Here is an 18,576-nt window from a genome sequence, read left to right on the forward strand (position 1 = left end):
TGTGATAGTCAGGTCTCCAGAAACTCCAGATATAAGAGGCAAGGGAATAATTTTACAAGAGTTACCAAGACATTAGATTTAAAGTATAGCTTAAGGCAACATTTTTGTGGTTTTGGATAAGGGGGACTAGAACACCTGCCATTTTTTTTTTCGCACTCTGTGCCTCCTTAAGGCTTCATGTATACCCCGCCTACATTTACCACAGGAAAACGCAAACCATAGCAAGATTGCGGCAAAAGGCTTTATATACACTAGCAGTTCCTAAACTTGAGTTTAGCCGTTTTTGGTGTTTTTTTTGCCAAAGCTCCTAAACTCAACTCCAAAAAATCCCATCTACACATAAGCCTTTAGCAGAGTTTAGGAGCTGCCACGGTTAGGGGAGCTTCAACCTCCCTCTCCTGAATGCGGAAGAATCGCGCTCAGGATAGTAATGTTTTGACTGCTACTTTTGTAATATTATAAAAAAAGGTTTTACTGCGTGTCACCTGCATAATGCTCATTATTGGGATCTGTTTAGTACCCACAGCATTGCTCATAAATACATTGTGTCTGATATTGATTCATAATAATAGGAGAGATATCAGTAACCAATAGAGTGACATTGGTCAATAAGCTGTTATTTCTTGTGTAATAGTCTGCCTGATATTTCCAGACTCAGATTATTAAGAACAAATCAATTCTTTCCAAGGTGACATTTCTGAAGGATCGGTCTGCAATAAGGAATGGAAGTTGAAAAGATAATAAGTACCCGGTTTAATTAAAATAGAAGGTTTTAATGATTGTTCTATTTAATAAGAAAGTGCAATTTGTAATAACTATAACAACCAGTTAAGGACCAGGCCTATTTCTGACATTTGTTGTTTACAAGTAGGGATGGGCCGAACGACCCCCTGTTCGGTTTGCACCAGAACTTTCGAACACCGCGAAAGTTTGGAACCGAAGAACGAACCCTGTTGAAGTCTATGGGACCTGAACATGAAAGTGCCCATTTTGAAGGCTTGTATGCAATTATTGGGCATACAATGGTTATGGGGGTCCAGGTCCTGCCATGGAGGACATGTATCAATGAAAAAAAAAGTTTGTAAATTTATTGATGCTTAAAGTGAAACATAAAAATGAAAAATTCCTTTCAATATAGTGCCTGTGGGGTCCCCTTAGTCTACCTGTAAAGTGACACATCTGTACTGTGTATAGAAGCTGCTGCAGCAATAATTGCATTTATAAAGCCCAAAAAATGACTTTTTCCCTGCAAGCTTTCTTTATTTTGTAAGCAACGGCTTGGGGAGCCAGTGTGTTTGATGAGGCTACAAAGTAGTGCATGGAGAACAAGATTAGAGATTTTTTTGGATAAATTCTGGTGTCTCTTCCACAGACTTTGGATAGAAGTAACAGGTATGGAAAAATTGGTCTTTGGGTGTCGGTGGCGCTTTCACACAGTAACCCTATAGAGGTAATCTTGATGAAAGCAAGAACTGGCCTTGCTGTCAAAAATCACAATGATATGCACAGTGGCGGCTGGTGAAGTTTTAGAATGGGAGGGCGCCAGACCCTGCCCTTCCTTTTTTACCCCTCCCTCTTCTCAGAATCCACACCCCTTGTTATAATTCGGGGCAGGGCATTCATTTGTAGGCGTGGCATCGCAAAAAATTGGCGTGGTTTCAGAGAAATACTGGGTGTGGCTTAAAGTGGCATGGCTCTATGGGGGTGTGGTTAGAGTCTGAAATGAACGAGGGATGGAGGGAGAGGGAGGAAGATGGAGAGAGAGGGAGGGAGAGGAAGGGAGCGAGGGAGAGAGAGATGGAGATGGAGGGACAGCAGACCCATATCCTACACCACAATAGAAATATGTGTATTCCAGAAAGTTTAAAAATCAGCAGACAAAGATACTCCAAACACCTGGTGTTAGCACTTCAATCATCCCGGCACCATGGTTGTTATGGTGTCAGGATGATTGAAGCGCATTATTTCTATTATTACATTGTAATATAAAATTAAATCATTCCACTCACAATAATACAGAATCAGTGAGAGCCCTGAGTGTGTCACCTGCCATGTCGCCTGCCACCAGATGCCATCAGGTGCCCCCAACGAAGTCTGTCCTTACATCAGGTGCCCCCAGCAGAGTCCGTCCTTACATCAGGTTGCCCCAGCAGAGTCCCTCCTTACATCACTGTCCCCAGCGGAGTCCATCCTCACATCAGGTGGCCCCAGCAGAGTCCCTCCTTAAATCAGGTGCCCTCAGCAGAGTCCGTCCGTATATTAGATGCCCCCAGCAGAGTCCGTCCTTACATCAGGTGCCCCCAGCAGAGTCTGTCCTTACATCAGGTGCCCCCAGCAGAGTCTGTCCTTACATCAGGTGTCCCCAGCAGAGTCCGTCCTTATATCAGGTGCCCCCAGCAGAGTCCGTCCGTACATCAGATGCCCCCAGCAGAGTCCGTCCTTACATCAGGTGTCTCCAGCAGAGTCGATCCTTACATCAGGTGCCCCCAGCGGAGTCCATCCTTACATCAGGTGCCCCCAGCAGAGTTGCAGCATCCCTGCTCCCCAGCCCAGCCCACCTCTGGGCCTGACACTGCCTGTGACTAGCAGATATCTGCCCACAGCATGTAATTGCCTGAAATTAATAAAGATGTGCTTTCAAATATATATTTGTATGACAATTTAAAGCAGTTTTATTAATATTAAACATTTATTTTTACTCTGTATACCAAAGCCTGTTTTTTTTTTTTTTTTTTTATATGTGACCGGCAGCAGAGTACTAGAAGCTCCTGCTTATACTTCCCTGCAGACAGGCTGGGATAGAGCTGGGTCATGTGACAGCTGGATATCGGTTAGGAAAAAGGTACTTCGCTATTTTTTTTTTGTTATTAAAAAAATTACAGTGCCATCATCTATACACAGAAATAGAAGAGACCATGTAAATTATACATTGTGTGTTTGGTATCACTTTAAAGCAGGGCGGGAGGGCAGAGGAAAATACCAAATCCCCTAAGTAAACAAGTTGTAATGGCCCTAAATCACCACTAGATGTTAGCATACATCAACACAATAGTAACTTGATGCTGTTCAACCACACAAAAAATAAAAAAAAAATACAAATAGAATAGGACACAGGTAATGGGTTAGAAAAAATAATTGAGAGACATCTATCCAGAGACTGAATACTGAATATTCATAAACCATATATTGTAAGCTCCTGTATAGTGATTGTCTCATGTATTGTTAGACTCCTGGATAGTAATTGTCTCATGTATTGTTAGACTCCTGGATAGTAGATTGTCTCCAATAGCAAATGTCAATGTACTTGTAACTGATAATTCTCAATAACAAAGAGTGTTTGTTGCTCATCCAGATATTCACTCCAAATTCTAAAAAAAAAAGAGCATATGTCATATGTATGTTAGTGTGATCGTCATTGATAATCAGGTTGACATACATATGATGCATGCAATTTTTCGTCTTTTGAATGTAAATAAGTAAATGCACGAGCGACAAAACATTCTTTGTTATTGGAAATTATCAACCACAAATACTTTGACGTTTGCCATTGGAGGCAATCTACTATCCAGGAGTCTAACAATACACAAGACAATTACTATCCAGGAACATACAATAAATGGTCTATGATCATTCAGTATTCAGTCTCTGGGGAGATGTTGCTCAAATTTTTTTTTTTTTTTATTACACATTACCTGCATGGTTCAATTTGCAGATAAAAGCACTCTAAAAGCAGCGATCGTTGTGCTCTGAAGTGGTGCTTTATATTCGGTCTTGCATGTCTAGCTTGTGATCTTACCACCGTATCATCTATCTGGAGCTATCTTGGCCATACTGTTGAAGGACACTTTACATACGATCTCATTGTAATTTACCGTTTAAAATATTTTTGGGATTACATACCTATGAAGTCTAAATATACAGTATATACAGTGCCTTGAAAAAGTATTCATACCCCTTGAAATTTTCCACATTTTGTCATGTTGCAACCAAAAATGTAAATCTATTTTATTGGGATTTGATAGACCAACACAAAGTGGCACATAATTGTGAAGTGGAAGGAAAATGATAAATGGTTTTCAAAATGTTTTACAAATAAATATGTGAAAAGTGTGGCGTGCATTTGTATTCATCCCCCTTTACTCTGATACCCCTAACTAAAATCTGGTGGAACCAATTGCCTTCCGAAGTCACCTAATTAGTAAGTAGAGTCCACCTGTGTGTAATTTAGGCTTTATGTACATGGGACGTTGTTCAACCTCTCCTGAACGATTTAACTTGACAGCTAGAAACCGGCGTCTAAAAACGGCCACTTTTAGCCGCGTTTAGCCAAAAATTAAAAAACGCCTGTAAACGAAACGCGGCTAAACGTGATTTACCGCGTTTAGCCACGTTTGGCGTTTGAAATGCCTCTAAACACAGCTTCTGAACGCATTTTTAATGGGTTCCAAAAAAAGCCTCTAAATGCACCTACCTAGAAACGACTATAAACGAACCTGTGTACATGTACTGAGATAACACAGAGGAGAGTTCAGGAGCAGTGGAAAAAAAATGCCCAACTGCTCCTAAACGTCTGTTTACCAGCAGCAGTGTACACGAGGCCTTAATCTCAGGATAAATACAGCTGTTCTGTGAAGCCTTCAGAGGTTTGTTAGAGAGCCTTAGTAAACAAACAGCATCATGAAAGCCAAGGAACACACCAGACAGGTCAGGGATAAAGTTGTGAAGTTTAAAGCAGGTAGAAGGGAAATGCCGCTCACCAAGTTTCCGGACCTTTTGCATTTGCTCCCACCCTACAAGATTGAATCCAGGTGCAGGCTCTGCGCACGTCTATGAGAATGAAGGGATCCTGGACTGCCGCACTCCGGAAAAAGACATCTTTATTGTAGTTCGTAAAATCCAACAAACATCACCTTATAAGGACAATACAGAGAGCAACAGCTAACGCGTTTCACATCAACGGATGCTTACTCATAGCTATGAGTAAGCATCCGTTGATGTGAAACGCGTTAGATATTGCTCTCTGTATTGTCCTTATGAGGTGATGTTTGTTGTATTTTAAGAATTACAATAAAGATGTCTTTTTCCGGAGTGCGGCAGTCCAGGATCCCTTCATTCTCAAGTTTAAAGCAGGGTTAGGTTATAAAAAATATATGTCAAGCTTTGAACATCTCATGGAGCACTGTTCAATCCATCATCTGAAAATGGAAAGAGTATGGCACAACTGCAAACCTACCTCTCCTTGCTTGGCCCGCCTAAACTGACAGGCTGAGCAAGGAGAGCATTCATCAGAGGAGCAGCCAAGAGGTCCATGGTAACTCTGGAGGAGCTGCAGAGATCCACAGCTCAAGTGGGAGAATCTGTATACAGGACAAATATTAGTCGTGCACTCCACAAATCTGGCCTTTATGGAAGAGTGGCAAGAAGAAAGCTATTGTTGAAAGAAAGCCATAAGAAGTCCCGCTTGCAGTTTGCGAGAAGCCATGTGGAGGACACAGCAAACATGTGGAAGAAGGTGCTCTGGTCAGATGAGACCAAAATTGAACTTTTTGGCCTAAAAGCAAAATGCTATGTGTGGCGGGAAACTAACACTGCACATCACCCTGAACACACCATTCCCACTGTGAAACATGGTGGTGGCAGCATCATGTTGTGGGTATGCTTTTCTTCAGCAGGGACAGGGAAGATGGTCAGAGTTGATGGGAAGATGGATGGAGCCAAATACAGGACAATCTTAGAAGAAAACCTGTTATGCCCTGTACACACGATAATATTTTCCGACAACAAAATTGTGGATTTTTTTCTGAAGGATGTTGGCTCAAACTTGTCTTGCATACACACGGTCACACAAATGTTTTCGGAAATTCCAAATGTCAAGAACGATGTGACGTACAATACGTACGACAAGACGAGAAAAATGAAGTTCAATAGCCAGTGCGGCTCTTCTGCTTGATTCCGAGCATGCGTGGACTTTTGTGCGTCGGACTTATGTACATGCGATCGGATTTTCCGACACCAAGTTTTGTTGTAGGAAAATTGGGGGACCTGCCCCGACAACAAATGTTCTATGGGGCCTACACACGGTTAGACTTTCCAACAACAAGCTCACATCCAACATTTGTTCTCAGAAAATCCTATCGTGTGTACAGGGCATTAGAGTCTTCAAAAGACTTAAAACTCGGGGAAAAAATTCACCTACCAGCAGGGCAACGACCCTAAACATACAGCCAGAGCTTCAATGGAATGGTTTAGATCAAAGCATATTCATGTGTTAGAATGGCCCAGTCAAAGTCCAGACCTAAATCCAATTGAGAATCTGTGGCAAGACTTGGAAATGGCTGATCACAGACGCTCTTCATCCAATCTGACAGAACATGAGGTATTTTGCAAAGAAGAATGGGCAAATATTTCACTCTCTAGAAGTGCAAAGCTGGTAGAGACATCCCCAAAAAGACTTGCAGCTGTAATTGCAGTGAAAGGAGGTTCTACAAAGTATTGACTCAGGGGGGCGCTATACAAATGTACACCACACTTTTCACATATTTATTTGTAAAAATGTTGAAAACCATTTATCATTTTCCTTCCACTTCACAACTATGTGCCACTTTGTGTTGGTTTGTCACATAAAATCTCAATAAAATACATTTATGGTTTTGGTTGTAACAGGACAAAATGTGGAAAATTTCAAGGGGACAGACACTCTGCAGACACTTTATGTGTACCCACATGTGATCAGTAAAAATTCGTATAATAACTTAGATACAGTATATTGTTTTTTAATTTAAATGGTATTATACTGCGCGGCACTGTGGAATATCAAATTATAAACATAAGAATGATGCATTTTAGTTACATGTATTGTTTTTAGAAGCTAGGCTTCCCCTAATAAAATGCTAATGAAATCATTGGACTGGTTCATGAACTCAATCATGAATAATTGAAGATTGGTGTGCTTATTCCAACATTTGTACAAAGAAAATAAATATGTGACATAACCATAATAACTGCACAAAGTCCCATAAATAAAAAAAAAAATAAACAGACGAATGGTCCTCTTGACGGACTAATAGCTTCTTAAAGTGATCTTAATAGTGCTCATCCAAAAAACTTTAAACTTTTCAGTGATATTGATACCACCTCCACCACCGTGTGCAATGTCTGCTCACCTTAGGGGGTGACCCCACTGGGTCTAGTCGTGCCTTTAAGATGTATATTCCTAGGTGGTCCCAACAGGAACACGCTGCTGTACTGGGTCTCTTCAGAATATCCCTTAGTGTGAAGACACCAGCTGATTTCTCAAAAACTTTCATTGCGCAAAATTGTATGAAAACGTAGATTTAATGTGAATAGCAATAATCCACTCACAAGATTATCGTCTTGTACATTGCATAACAACAGGATGTAAATAAGGAGGGATACAAGGCTCTCCTCCTCACCGCTACTACCGGGTAACTGAGACACCGGAAGTGACGTCAACGACTCCTCCCGATGCGTTGCGTCACAGATCCTGTGGACTCTGGACTTTATTAATTAGGTGATTTGTGAAGGCCATTGGTTCCACTAGATTTTAGTTAGGGGTATCAGAGTAAAGGGGGCTGAATACAATTGCACGCCACACTTTTTATGTATTTATTTGTAAAAAATGTTTAAAACCATTTATCATTTTCCTTCCACTTCACAATTATGTGCCACTTTGTGTTAGTCTATCACATAAAATCCCAACAAAATACATTTATGTTTTTGGTTGTAACATGACATAATTTGGAAAATTTCAAGGGGTATGAATACTTTTTAAAGGCACTGTATGTCTTTGAATAAAAAAATACTTCTGCTTATGTTTTGCCTTTCTTGGATACGCCCTCCCCATCATGATCTTGCTACAGACATTTTTAAATAAATGTTTCCGTTTTCATTATATACCATATTTTAGACCCAATTACATAAACTCTGTGCTTTTCTATGCAACACAGGCAAATCACAACTAGTGGGAGGGCTCAGCAGGGTGCTGTACACAGCTTGCTCCTTCTCTCCCTCTGGGATTTTCTATATGATGTCTATGAAAACATTTAGCATTCTGCATGATTAGATGAACTACCTTGGAGATAGAAATTAGAGAAGCTGAAAGGTGGGGGGGGGGGGGGGGGGGTGGAGGACATTATGATTTTGCTATGGGGACCACATACTATAAAGATATGGAAAGTTGTCAGGAACATCATGACACTGCCATCAGAAAGGCTGTGCCAGCCATAAGGACCATGCACATGAAGGTGTACATCTTTGCGGGCATAGGGGCCTAACTAACTAAATATGCGACAATGGGCACATGCGCACCACGGGTTGCACGTGAGCACTTGGGCATGTCATCTACAGGTACTGGTGCCAAGTGGGCTATTTAAACCTGAGCTCTGCATAGGATCATTGCTGAATAATATTTCAGTATAAGTTCATGTTATTCCTCATCCTGAACCACATGCTTTAACTGGCTTTCGTCTGAACTGCTTTTGGGTTATCCTTGTCTAATTATGTCTGCTGCCCATCTCTGTGACCGACCTTGGCCTGGATTTCTGACCGCGATTTTGGTTATCGACTCACCCCCTCTATGTTGGCAACACAACTTTTGCTTGTTGCTGACCTTGATCCTGCTTACAGTTTTGGTATCTTTCTGCTCAACTGTTACCAAACTTAGCTTGTGACCCAATGCCACTCACAACTGGACATGGTAAATTCTGGGTGCCATTAGTGGATACCAATGCTCCCAGGTTCCAGTCTTCAGTTCCAGCTTCCAAGCTTTGGTGCAGTTCCAGTGCTCTTGTAGACCCTGCACCAACTTCCAGGGGTGCTCGGGCAAGAATTGTGTGAGAGGCCACCCTCAACATCTCGGGCTCCTCATACAGCTACATATAGCTGTATCCCCGTAAGGGCCTCTGATAATAACTGGTTTCCCAAACAGTGCATAGGTCACCAGTCATCCAAACAACAGTCCATTCACATCGGCTCAATAAGCAGTCTAGGGGTTGTCTTTTTAAGATTTATTGCTTGTAGAAACTTGTAACAGGATGGCAAAACGTGTAACACAATCGGAGGACAATCTTCTCCTTAAATGTGCACCAATGCTGGACAGTCTAAAACCCCCACAGCTGAAGACCCTGAGGTGACTTTCTCGATAGGCTAAGGCCGCGTACACACGGGCGGACTTTTCGACCGGACTTGTCCAACAGACTTTCCAGCGGACTTTCGACAGACTTCCGACGGACTTTTTAACGAACGGACTTGCCTACACACGATCACACTAAAGTCCAACGGATTCGTACGTGATGACGTACACCGGACTATAATAAGGAAGTTGATAGCCAGTAGCCAATAGCTGCCCTAGCATCGGTTTTTTTCCGTCGGACTAACATACAGACGAGGGGATATCTGGGTCCAGCGGAGTTACGACGTAAAGATTTGAAGCATGTTCCAAATCTAAAGTCCGTCAGATTTGCAAGTGGAAAAGTCCGCTGAAGGTCCGGTGAAGCCCACACACGATCGGATTGTCCACCGGATTTGGTCCGTCGGCGTCCGTCGGACAAGTCCGGTCGAAAAGTCTGACCGTGTGTACGCTGCATAACACTTCACAGCTGAAGACCCTGTAGCAAAGTTTTTTGGTATGCAAATATGAATATTGGACCGTCTAAGCCAGTTGTCTCCAAACTGTGGCCTGAGGGCCACATGCGGCCTTTCATTTGCCTCTATCTGGTCCTTGGGGCACTATTTCTCCCACTGATACAAGGCACCCTTCCTCTCACTGACACAAATGATGGGGCACCATTCCTTCCACTGAAACAAATGATGGGGCATTATCCCCCCCCACCGATACCAATGAAGCGACATTATTCCTCCCAATAATATCAATGATTAGACATTGATTACTTCCACTGACACTGGGCATTTTCTGCTCCTACTGGCCACATGGAAAGGTCCATAAAGACATGAATGAGTGTGTTTGGGGTGGAGGAACTTGACTGGCCTTTACAGCATCCTGACCTCAACCCAATAGAACACCTTTGGGATGAATTAGAGCAGAGACCCTCACAAATGCGTTTCTGGAACAATGGTCAAACATTCCCATAGACACACTCCTAAACCTTGTGGACAGCCTTCCCAGAAGAGTTGAAGCTGTTATAGCTGCAAAGGGTGGGCCAACTCAATATTGAACCCTATGGACTAATGCGCTGTACACACGGTCGGACTTTCCGACGGAATATGTGCGATCGGAGCTTGTTGTTGGAAATTCCGATCGTGTGTGGGCTCCATTGGACTTTTTCCATCGGAATTTCCGACACACAAAGTTTGAGAGCAGGCTATAAAATTTTCCGACAACAAAACCCGTTCGCGTAAATTCCGACCGTGTGTGGACAATTCCAACGCACAAAGTGCCACCCATGCTCAGAATAAATTAAGAGACGAAAGCTATTGGCTACTGCCCCGTTTATAGTCCCGGCTTACGTGTTTTACGTCACCGCGTTCAGAACGATCTGATTTTCCGTCAACTTTGTGCGACCGTGTCTATGCAAGTTTGAGCCAACATCTGTCGGAAAAAATCCATGGACTTTGTTGTCGGAATATAGTGTACATCTCTATATGTTATGACTGGCCTTTTTTTTTATATAATCAGTGATCTAAACTAGATTGGTTCATAGACACACATTTTTTTTCATTTTTATTTTTTAAATAAGAAAAAAAGTTCATTGTCAATCTGAAGCCACAGCAGGATCCTCAGTCTCAAAGCAGAGAATTTGTAAATCAATCTCCAAATCCTTTCCATAAAAGTCTATTTTAATCACAGTCGGTGGAAAGTGAGGTATGATTTTTCTGTGCACAATGTCAATCAATGACACAACCGCTGGAGTCGGCATCCTGCAAATTCCCTTAATCCTTTCATGTCGCTCTGTCTCCAAGCTGACTATTTTAATGTCATTTGAATTTTAAATGAGTTAAAATAGAAGACTAGTTAAAATGAGAAGAGTTCTGTTACTCTAATATGGTGGAGGGCCTGCAGCCCGGGGGACAATAGTAAGTATGGTACAATATCACAGTTATGCCGCGTACACACGGTCGGACTTTTCGGCTACAAAAGTCCGACAGCCCGTCCGACAGACTTTCGACGGACTTTTGGCGGACTTGCGGCGGACATTCTAACGAACGGACTTGCCTACATACAATCACACAAAAGTCCGACGGATTTGTACGTGATGACGTACACCGGACTAAAACAAGGAAGTTCATAGCCAGTAGCCAATAGCTGCCCTAGCGTGGGTTTTTGCCCGTCGGACTAGCACACAGACGAGCGGATTTCTGGGTCCGGAGTAGTTACGACGTAAAGATTTGAAGCATGATTCAAATCTAAAGTCCGTCAGATTTGCGGCTGGCAAAGTCCGCTGAAAGTCCAGGGAAGCCCACACACGATCGGATTGTCCGCCGTATTTGGTCCGTCGGACTTTTGTAGACGAAAAGTCCGACCGTGTGTACGCGGCATCACAGTATTAGGGAATCCTGGAAAAATGCAGAGCTAAAAACTATGATCATTTAACTGAAAGATGGATAGCATATTTCCAGATGTTACTCTGTGCAGTGGCTACACCTTTGTTGGAGGACAAGTCTTTAACCCCTTCCCAGAGTCGTTGCTTGAAGCTTGTGGGCCCCAGGGCTGTCTTTAAGGCAGGGCAAAAGGGGCAGCTGCCTTGGGCCCTGTCATTGTTGTGGGGCCCAAAGCAGCTGCCTCATACTTGCCAACTATCCCAGTTTAAATTCCCTTGTCTCTTGAAGTTTTAGTCTCTTGACTTGACTCATCTGCAGACCCTGTGTTTACATGTAAATAACCGGCATTCATATGTAAATAGCAGCAGCATTCATATGTAAATAGCTGCATCCGATATAGATATAGCGGCATAGATATGTAAATAAAGGCGGCATTCATATGTATATCATGCCCCCTGCAGTGATGAGATGATGTGCTGTAACCTCTAGCAACCAATCAGTGAGTAGTATTACTGTACAGTAATCTCTATCAACCAATCAACAAGCAAAAATCATGTGCTGTAACATCTAGCAACTAATCAGTGAGCCGTAATGTGTGCTGTAACCTCTAGCAACCAGTCAGTAAGCAGAAGTGATACATTGTAACATCTGGCAACCAATCGCAATCACTGCCTGATCTGATACAGTAAACTGATTTTAAGTCTAGCTGCTATTTATTGTATGTCTCAGAGCAGGTGGATAGCAAAACTGTATGTGCGGGGGGCCCAAGAAAACCTTTGCCCAGGGTCCAATCAATATTAAAGATGCAATATTAAATATTGCATCTTTAATATCAATATTAAAGTTGCAAAAGTTGACCTGGGCCCCTCCCCACTACCACCCACCACCAGGGCCATCTTTAATATTGATTGGACCCTGGGCAAAAATTTTCTTGTGCCCGCCCCCGCCCATGCAATTTCACTCTCTACCTGCTCTGAGACATACAATAAATAGCAGCTAGACTTAAAATCAGTTTATTGTATCAGATCAGGCAGCAATTGTGATTGGTTGGCAGTTACAGCATATCATTACTGCTTACTGACTGGTTGCTAGAGGTTATAGCACACATTACAGCTCACTGATTAGTTGCTAGAGGTTACTGTACAGCAAATGATTTCTGCTTGTTAATTGGTTTCTAGAGATTACTGTACAGTATTACTGCTCACAGATTGGTTGCTAGAGGTTACAGCACATCATCTCCTCACTGCAGGGGGGCATGATATACATATGAATGCCGCCTTTATTTACATATCGAAGCCCCCGGCCGCAGCTATTTACTTATGAATGCCGCCGCTATTTACATATGAATGCCGGATATTTACATGTAAACACAGGGTCTGCAGGTAAGTTATCTGTACACAACAATAAGACAGAGCCTGGGCAGCATTAGTACCAGCACTTCACACTGAGATATTGGGACACAGCACAGGACTAAAACTTCAAAGGACAAGGGAATTTAAACTGGGATAGTTGGCAAGTATGAGGCAGCTGCTTTGGGCTCCACAACAATGACAAGGCCCAGGGCAGCTGCCCCTTTTGCCCTGCCTTAAAGACGGCCCTGCCCACCACTTCAACCGTGCATGCAGATACACCCACTGCATGCCAAGATACTCAAAGTGGCTTAAGAGTTTGAGTTTCCACACAATATGTGTTGCAATACACTGGCTGATAGGATACCATTGGAAATCCCCATTGGTACCTCTAGTCCATTTGAAAATTAGAACAATATTAATCTCATGGAAAAAATATTTCACACCTTACATAATACAAATCATTTATATGATAAAAAATGGAACCCCTGGTTCAATCATTCTAAACACTTCTTAAACCCTGAATAATAATACTTTGATCAGAGATCATTGAAAAATATAAGTTGTTTATGGCAGTGGTCATCAACTCCTGTCCTCAGGTCCCACTAACAGGCCAGGTTTGCAAGATAACTGAAATACATCACAGGTGATATCATTTGCTGCTCAGTGATTGCAGTATTCTAGTCTGCATCTCCCCAAGGTAATACCTAAAATCTGGCCTGTTAGTGGGCCCTGAGGACAGGGTTGATGACCACTGGTTTATGGTATTCACGGATATTATGTTATCATGTTAGTCAACTATAAAACAGTACATTGATCAAGTTTGAGTTTCTATCAGAGTTTGAGTTTCCAGAGTTCCTCCTTACATCAGAGGACAGGGACCCCTGGCAGGTCACTTGGCAGAACTCCTTTCCCATCCCAACACTATACAGCTCCTCCCCCCACACTACACAGGGCTGAAATCACATTCCTTTACACACAGCCTGTCAGTCTTCAATAGGGGTGCTGAAATTAATCGTTGCATTGATGCATCGCGATTCGGGTGTCCCCGATGCGGCATCGATGCATAAGGACCGGAAAATCGTTGTCCGGTGACGTCATTATTACTAGCCCCGCCCCTCCCGGGAAAGCGCTCCGAGCGTATTTATAAAATGACTTTATTTTTATTAATGTTGTATTACAATGGATGCTGTGCCCCCGCTGTATGTGCTTTTTAAAAAATGATGTCACTTCATACCGCATTTCTCCGTAGTACGATCATGTGACTCCTGGCCCGTCCCGCCCCTCTCCGCTCTCCTCTTCCTTTTCCTGAGTCCTGACGTCAGCGGGGAATTCTCAGTCCCGCCCGCCTCTCTTCTGATACGATAACTATAATCAGCGGGCAGGACTGAGAATTCCCCACTGACATCAGGACTCAGGAGACACGTGAGAGGAGAGCGGAGAGGGGCGGGACGATCCGGGGGTCACATGATCGTACTACGGAGAAATTCGGCACATACATCGGGGGCACAGCATCCATTGTAATGCAACATTTATTAAAAGAAAGTAATTGTGGGGGGTGATGGCTGCATTTAATGGGCACAGGTGGCTGCGTTTAGGCACAGGTGGCTGCGTTTGGGCACAGGTGGCTGCGTTTGCGTTTGGGCACAGGTGGCTGCGTTTGGGCACAGGTGGCTGCGTTTGCGTTTGGGCACAGGTGGCTGCGTTTGACGGGCACAAGTGGCTGCGTTTGGGCACAGGTGGCTGCGTTTGCGTTTGGGCACAGGTGGCTGCGTTTGGGCACAGGTGGCTGCATTTGACGGGCACAAGTGGCTGCGTTTGGGCACAGGTGGCTGCGTTTGACGGGCACAAGTGGCTGCGTTTGGGCACAGGTGATTGTGTTTGGGCACAGGTGGCTGCGTTTGTGTTTGGGCACAGGTGGCTGCGTTTGGGCACAGGTGGCTGCATTTGACGGGCACAAGTGGCTGCGTTTGGGCACAGGTGGCTGCGTTTGACAGGCACAAGTGGCTGCGTTTGGGCACAGGTGGCTGTGTTTGGGCACAGGTGGCTGTGTTTGACGCGCATAGATGGCTGCGTTTGACGGGCACTGGTGGCTGCGTTTAGGCACAGGTGGCTGTGTTTGACGAGCACAGATGGCTGCGTTTGATGGGCACAGGTGGCTGCGTTTGGGCACAGGTGGCTGCGTTTGACTAGCACAGATGGCTGCGTTTGATGGGCACAGGTGGCTGCGTTTGGGCACAGGTGGCTGCTTTTGATGGGCACAAGTGGCTGCGTTTGATGGGCACAAGTGGCTGCGTTTGGGCTAGGTGGCTGCTTTTGATGGGTACAAGTGGCTGCGTTTGATGGGCACAAGTGGCTGCGTTTGATGGGCACAAGTGGCTGCGTTTGACGGGCACAGTGGCTGCGTTTGATGGGCACAGTGGCTGCATTTGATGGGCACAGTGGCTGCGTTTGATGGGCACAGTGGCTGCATTTGATGGGCACAGTGACTGCGTTTGATGGGCACAGTGGCTGCCTTTGATGGGCACAGTGGCTGCATTTGATGGGCACAGTGAGGCTGCATTTGATGGGGGAGGTTCAGTATTTTTCAGTTTGCGCCCCCCCAAAAAATTTTGAGCACCAGCTGCCACTGGTCAGGACAGAGACAATACAGGGAACTTCACAGGGCAATTTGTCATCTGTGGATTCTATCCCTCCTGACCTCCCAGCAGTGTGTGTGTGAATCTCTGTACCTTGTAGTGCACCGGATTACTGCACTTTTTAACCACCTTAATACAGTGCACTTACACCCCCTTCCTGCCCAGACCAATTTTCAGCTTTCAGCGCTCTCACACTTTGAATGACAATTACTCAGTCGTGCAACACTGTACCCATATGAAATTTGCGTCCTTTTTTTCACACAAATAGAGTTTTCTTTTGGTGGTATTTAATCACTAGTGGGTTTTTTATTTTTTGTGCTATAAATAAAAAAGACCGTAAATCTTGTGAAAAAAATGCCTTTTTCTTTGTTTCTGTCATAACATTTTGCAAATTAGTAATTTTTCTTCATAAATTTTGGCCAAAATTTATACTGCTACATAGCTTTGGTAAAAATAACCCAAATTAGTGTAAATTATTTGATCTTTGTGAAAGTTATAGAGTCTACAAACTATGGTGCCAATCACTGAAAATTGATCACATCTGATCACACAGATGTAGTGATGGTCTATCTCATTTCTTGGTACACTAACAAGTCAGAAAAGTACAAATACCCCCTAAATGACCCCTTTTTAGAAAGTAGACATTCCAAGGTATTAAGTAAGTAGCATGGTGATTTTTTTTAAGTTGTAATTTTTTCCCACAATTCTTTGCAAAATGAAGATTTTTTTTTTTTTTTTACAAAATTGTCATATTAACAGGTTATTTCTCTCTCAGAGCATATGCATACAACAAATTACACCCCAAAATACATTCTGCTACTCTTCCTGAGTATGGCGATACCACATGTGTGAGACTTTTACACAGCCTGGCCACATACAAAGGCCGAACATTGAAGTAGCATCTTCATGCGTTCTACGAGCCTAAATGACACATCTCATTTCTCAACCACCATTTACACTTTTGAAGGCCCTGGAGCACCAGGACAATAGAATTGCCCCCAAACTGACCCCATTTTGGAAAGCAAACACCCCAACGTATAATCTATGAGGCATAATGAGTCTTTTGAACGGTTCATTTTTTTCCAGAAGTTTTTGGAAAATGTGGAAAAAAATGAAAACACATTTTTTTTTTACACAAAGTTGTCCATTTATCAGATATTTCCAACACATAGCATGTACGTAGCAAAGATGACACCCCAAAATACATTCTGCTACTCCTCCTGAGTATGGCGATACCACATGTGTGAGACTTTTACACAGCCTGGCCACATACAAAGGCCCAACATTGAAGTAGCATCTCCATGCGTTCTACTAGCATAAATGTCACATCTCAGTTCTCAACCACCTATTACACTTTTGAAGGCCCTGGAGCACCAGGACAATGGAATTGCTCCCAAAATGACCCCATTTTGGAAAGCAAACACCCCAACGTATAATCTATGAGGCATAATGAGTCTTTTGAATGGTTCATTTTTTTCCAGAAGTTTTTGGAAAATGTGGAAAAAAATGAAACGCATTTTTTTTTACACAAAGTTGTCCATTTATCAGATATTTCCAACACATAGCATGTACGTAGCAAAGATGACACCCCAAAATACATTCTGCTACTCCTCCTGAGTATGGCGATACCACATGTGTGAGACTTTTACACAGCCTGGCCACATACAAAGGCCCAACATTGAAGTAGCATCTTCATGCGTTCTACGAGCCTAAATGACACATCTCATTTCTCAACCACCATTTACACTTTTGAAGGCCCTGGAGCACCAGGACACTAGAATTGCCCCCAAACTGACCCCATTTTGGAAAGCAAACACCCCAACGTATAATCTATGAGGCATAATGAGTCTTTTGAACGGTTCATTTTTTTTCCAGAAGTTTTTGGAAAATGTGGAAAAAAATGAAAACACATTTTTTTTTTACACAAAGTTGTCCATTTATCAGATATTTCCAACACATAGCATGTACGTAGCAAAGATGACACCCCAAAATACATTCTGCTACTCCTCCTGAGTATGGCGATACCACATGTGTGAGACTTTTACACAGCCTGGCCACATACAAAGGCCCAACATTGAAGTAGCATCTCCATGCGTTCTACTAGCATAAATGTCACATCTCAGTTCTCAACCACCTATTACACTTTTGAAGGCCCTGGAGCACCAGGACAATGGAATTGCTCCCAAAATGACCCCATTTTGGAAAGCAAACACCCCAACGTATAATCTATGAGGCATAATGAGTCTTTTGAATGGTTCATTTTTTTCCAGAAGTTTTTGGAAAATGTGGAAAAAAATGAAACGCATTTTTTTTTACACAAAGTTGTCCATTTATCAGATATTTCCAACACATAGCATGTACGTAGCAAAGATGACACCCCAAAATACATTCTGCTACTCCTCCTGAGTATGGCGATACCACATGTGTGAGACTTTTACACAGCCTGGCCACATACAAAGGCCCAACATTGAAGTAGCATCTCCATGCGTTCTACGAGCATAAATGACACATCTCATTTCTCAACCACCATTTACACTTTTGAAGGCCCTGGAGCACCAGGACAATAGAATTGCCCCCAAACTGACCCCATTTTGGAAAGCAAACACCCCAACGTATAATCTATGAGGCATAATGAGTCTTTTGAACGGTTCATTTTTTTCCAGAAGTTTTTGGAAAATGTGGAAAAAAATGAAAACACATTTTTTTTTTACACAAAGTTGTCCATTTATCAGATATTTCCAACACATAGCATGTACGTAGCAAAGATGACACCCCAAAATACATTCTGCTACTCCTCCTGAGTATGGCGATACCACATGTGTGAGACTTTTACACAGCCTGGCCACATACAAAGGCCCAACATTGAAGTAGCATCTCCATGCGTTCTACTAGCATAAATGTCACATCTCAGTTCTCAACCACCTATTACACTTTTGAAGGCCCTGGAGCACCAGGACAATGGAATTGCTCCCAAAATGACCCCATTTTGGAAAGCAAACACCCCAACGTATAATCTATGAGGCATAATGAGTCTTTTGAATGGTTCATTTTTTTCCAGAAGTTTTTGGAAA

The sequence above is a fragment of the Aquarana catesbeiana genome, linkage group LG12 (assembly GCF_042186555.1).
Source record: "Aquarana catesbeiana isolate 2022-GZ linkage group LG12, ASM4218655v1, whole genome shotgun sequence".
Taxonomy (NCBI): domain Eukaryota; kingdom Metazoa; phylum Chordata; class Amphibia; order Anura; family Ranidae; genus Aquarana; species Aquarana catesbeiana.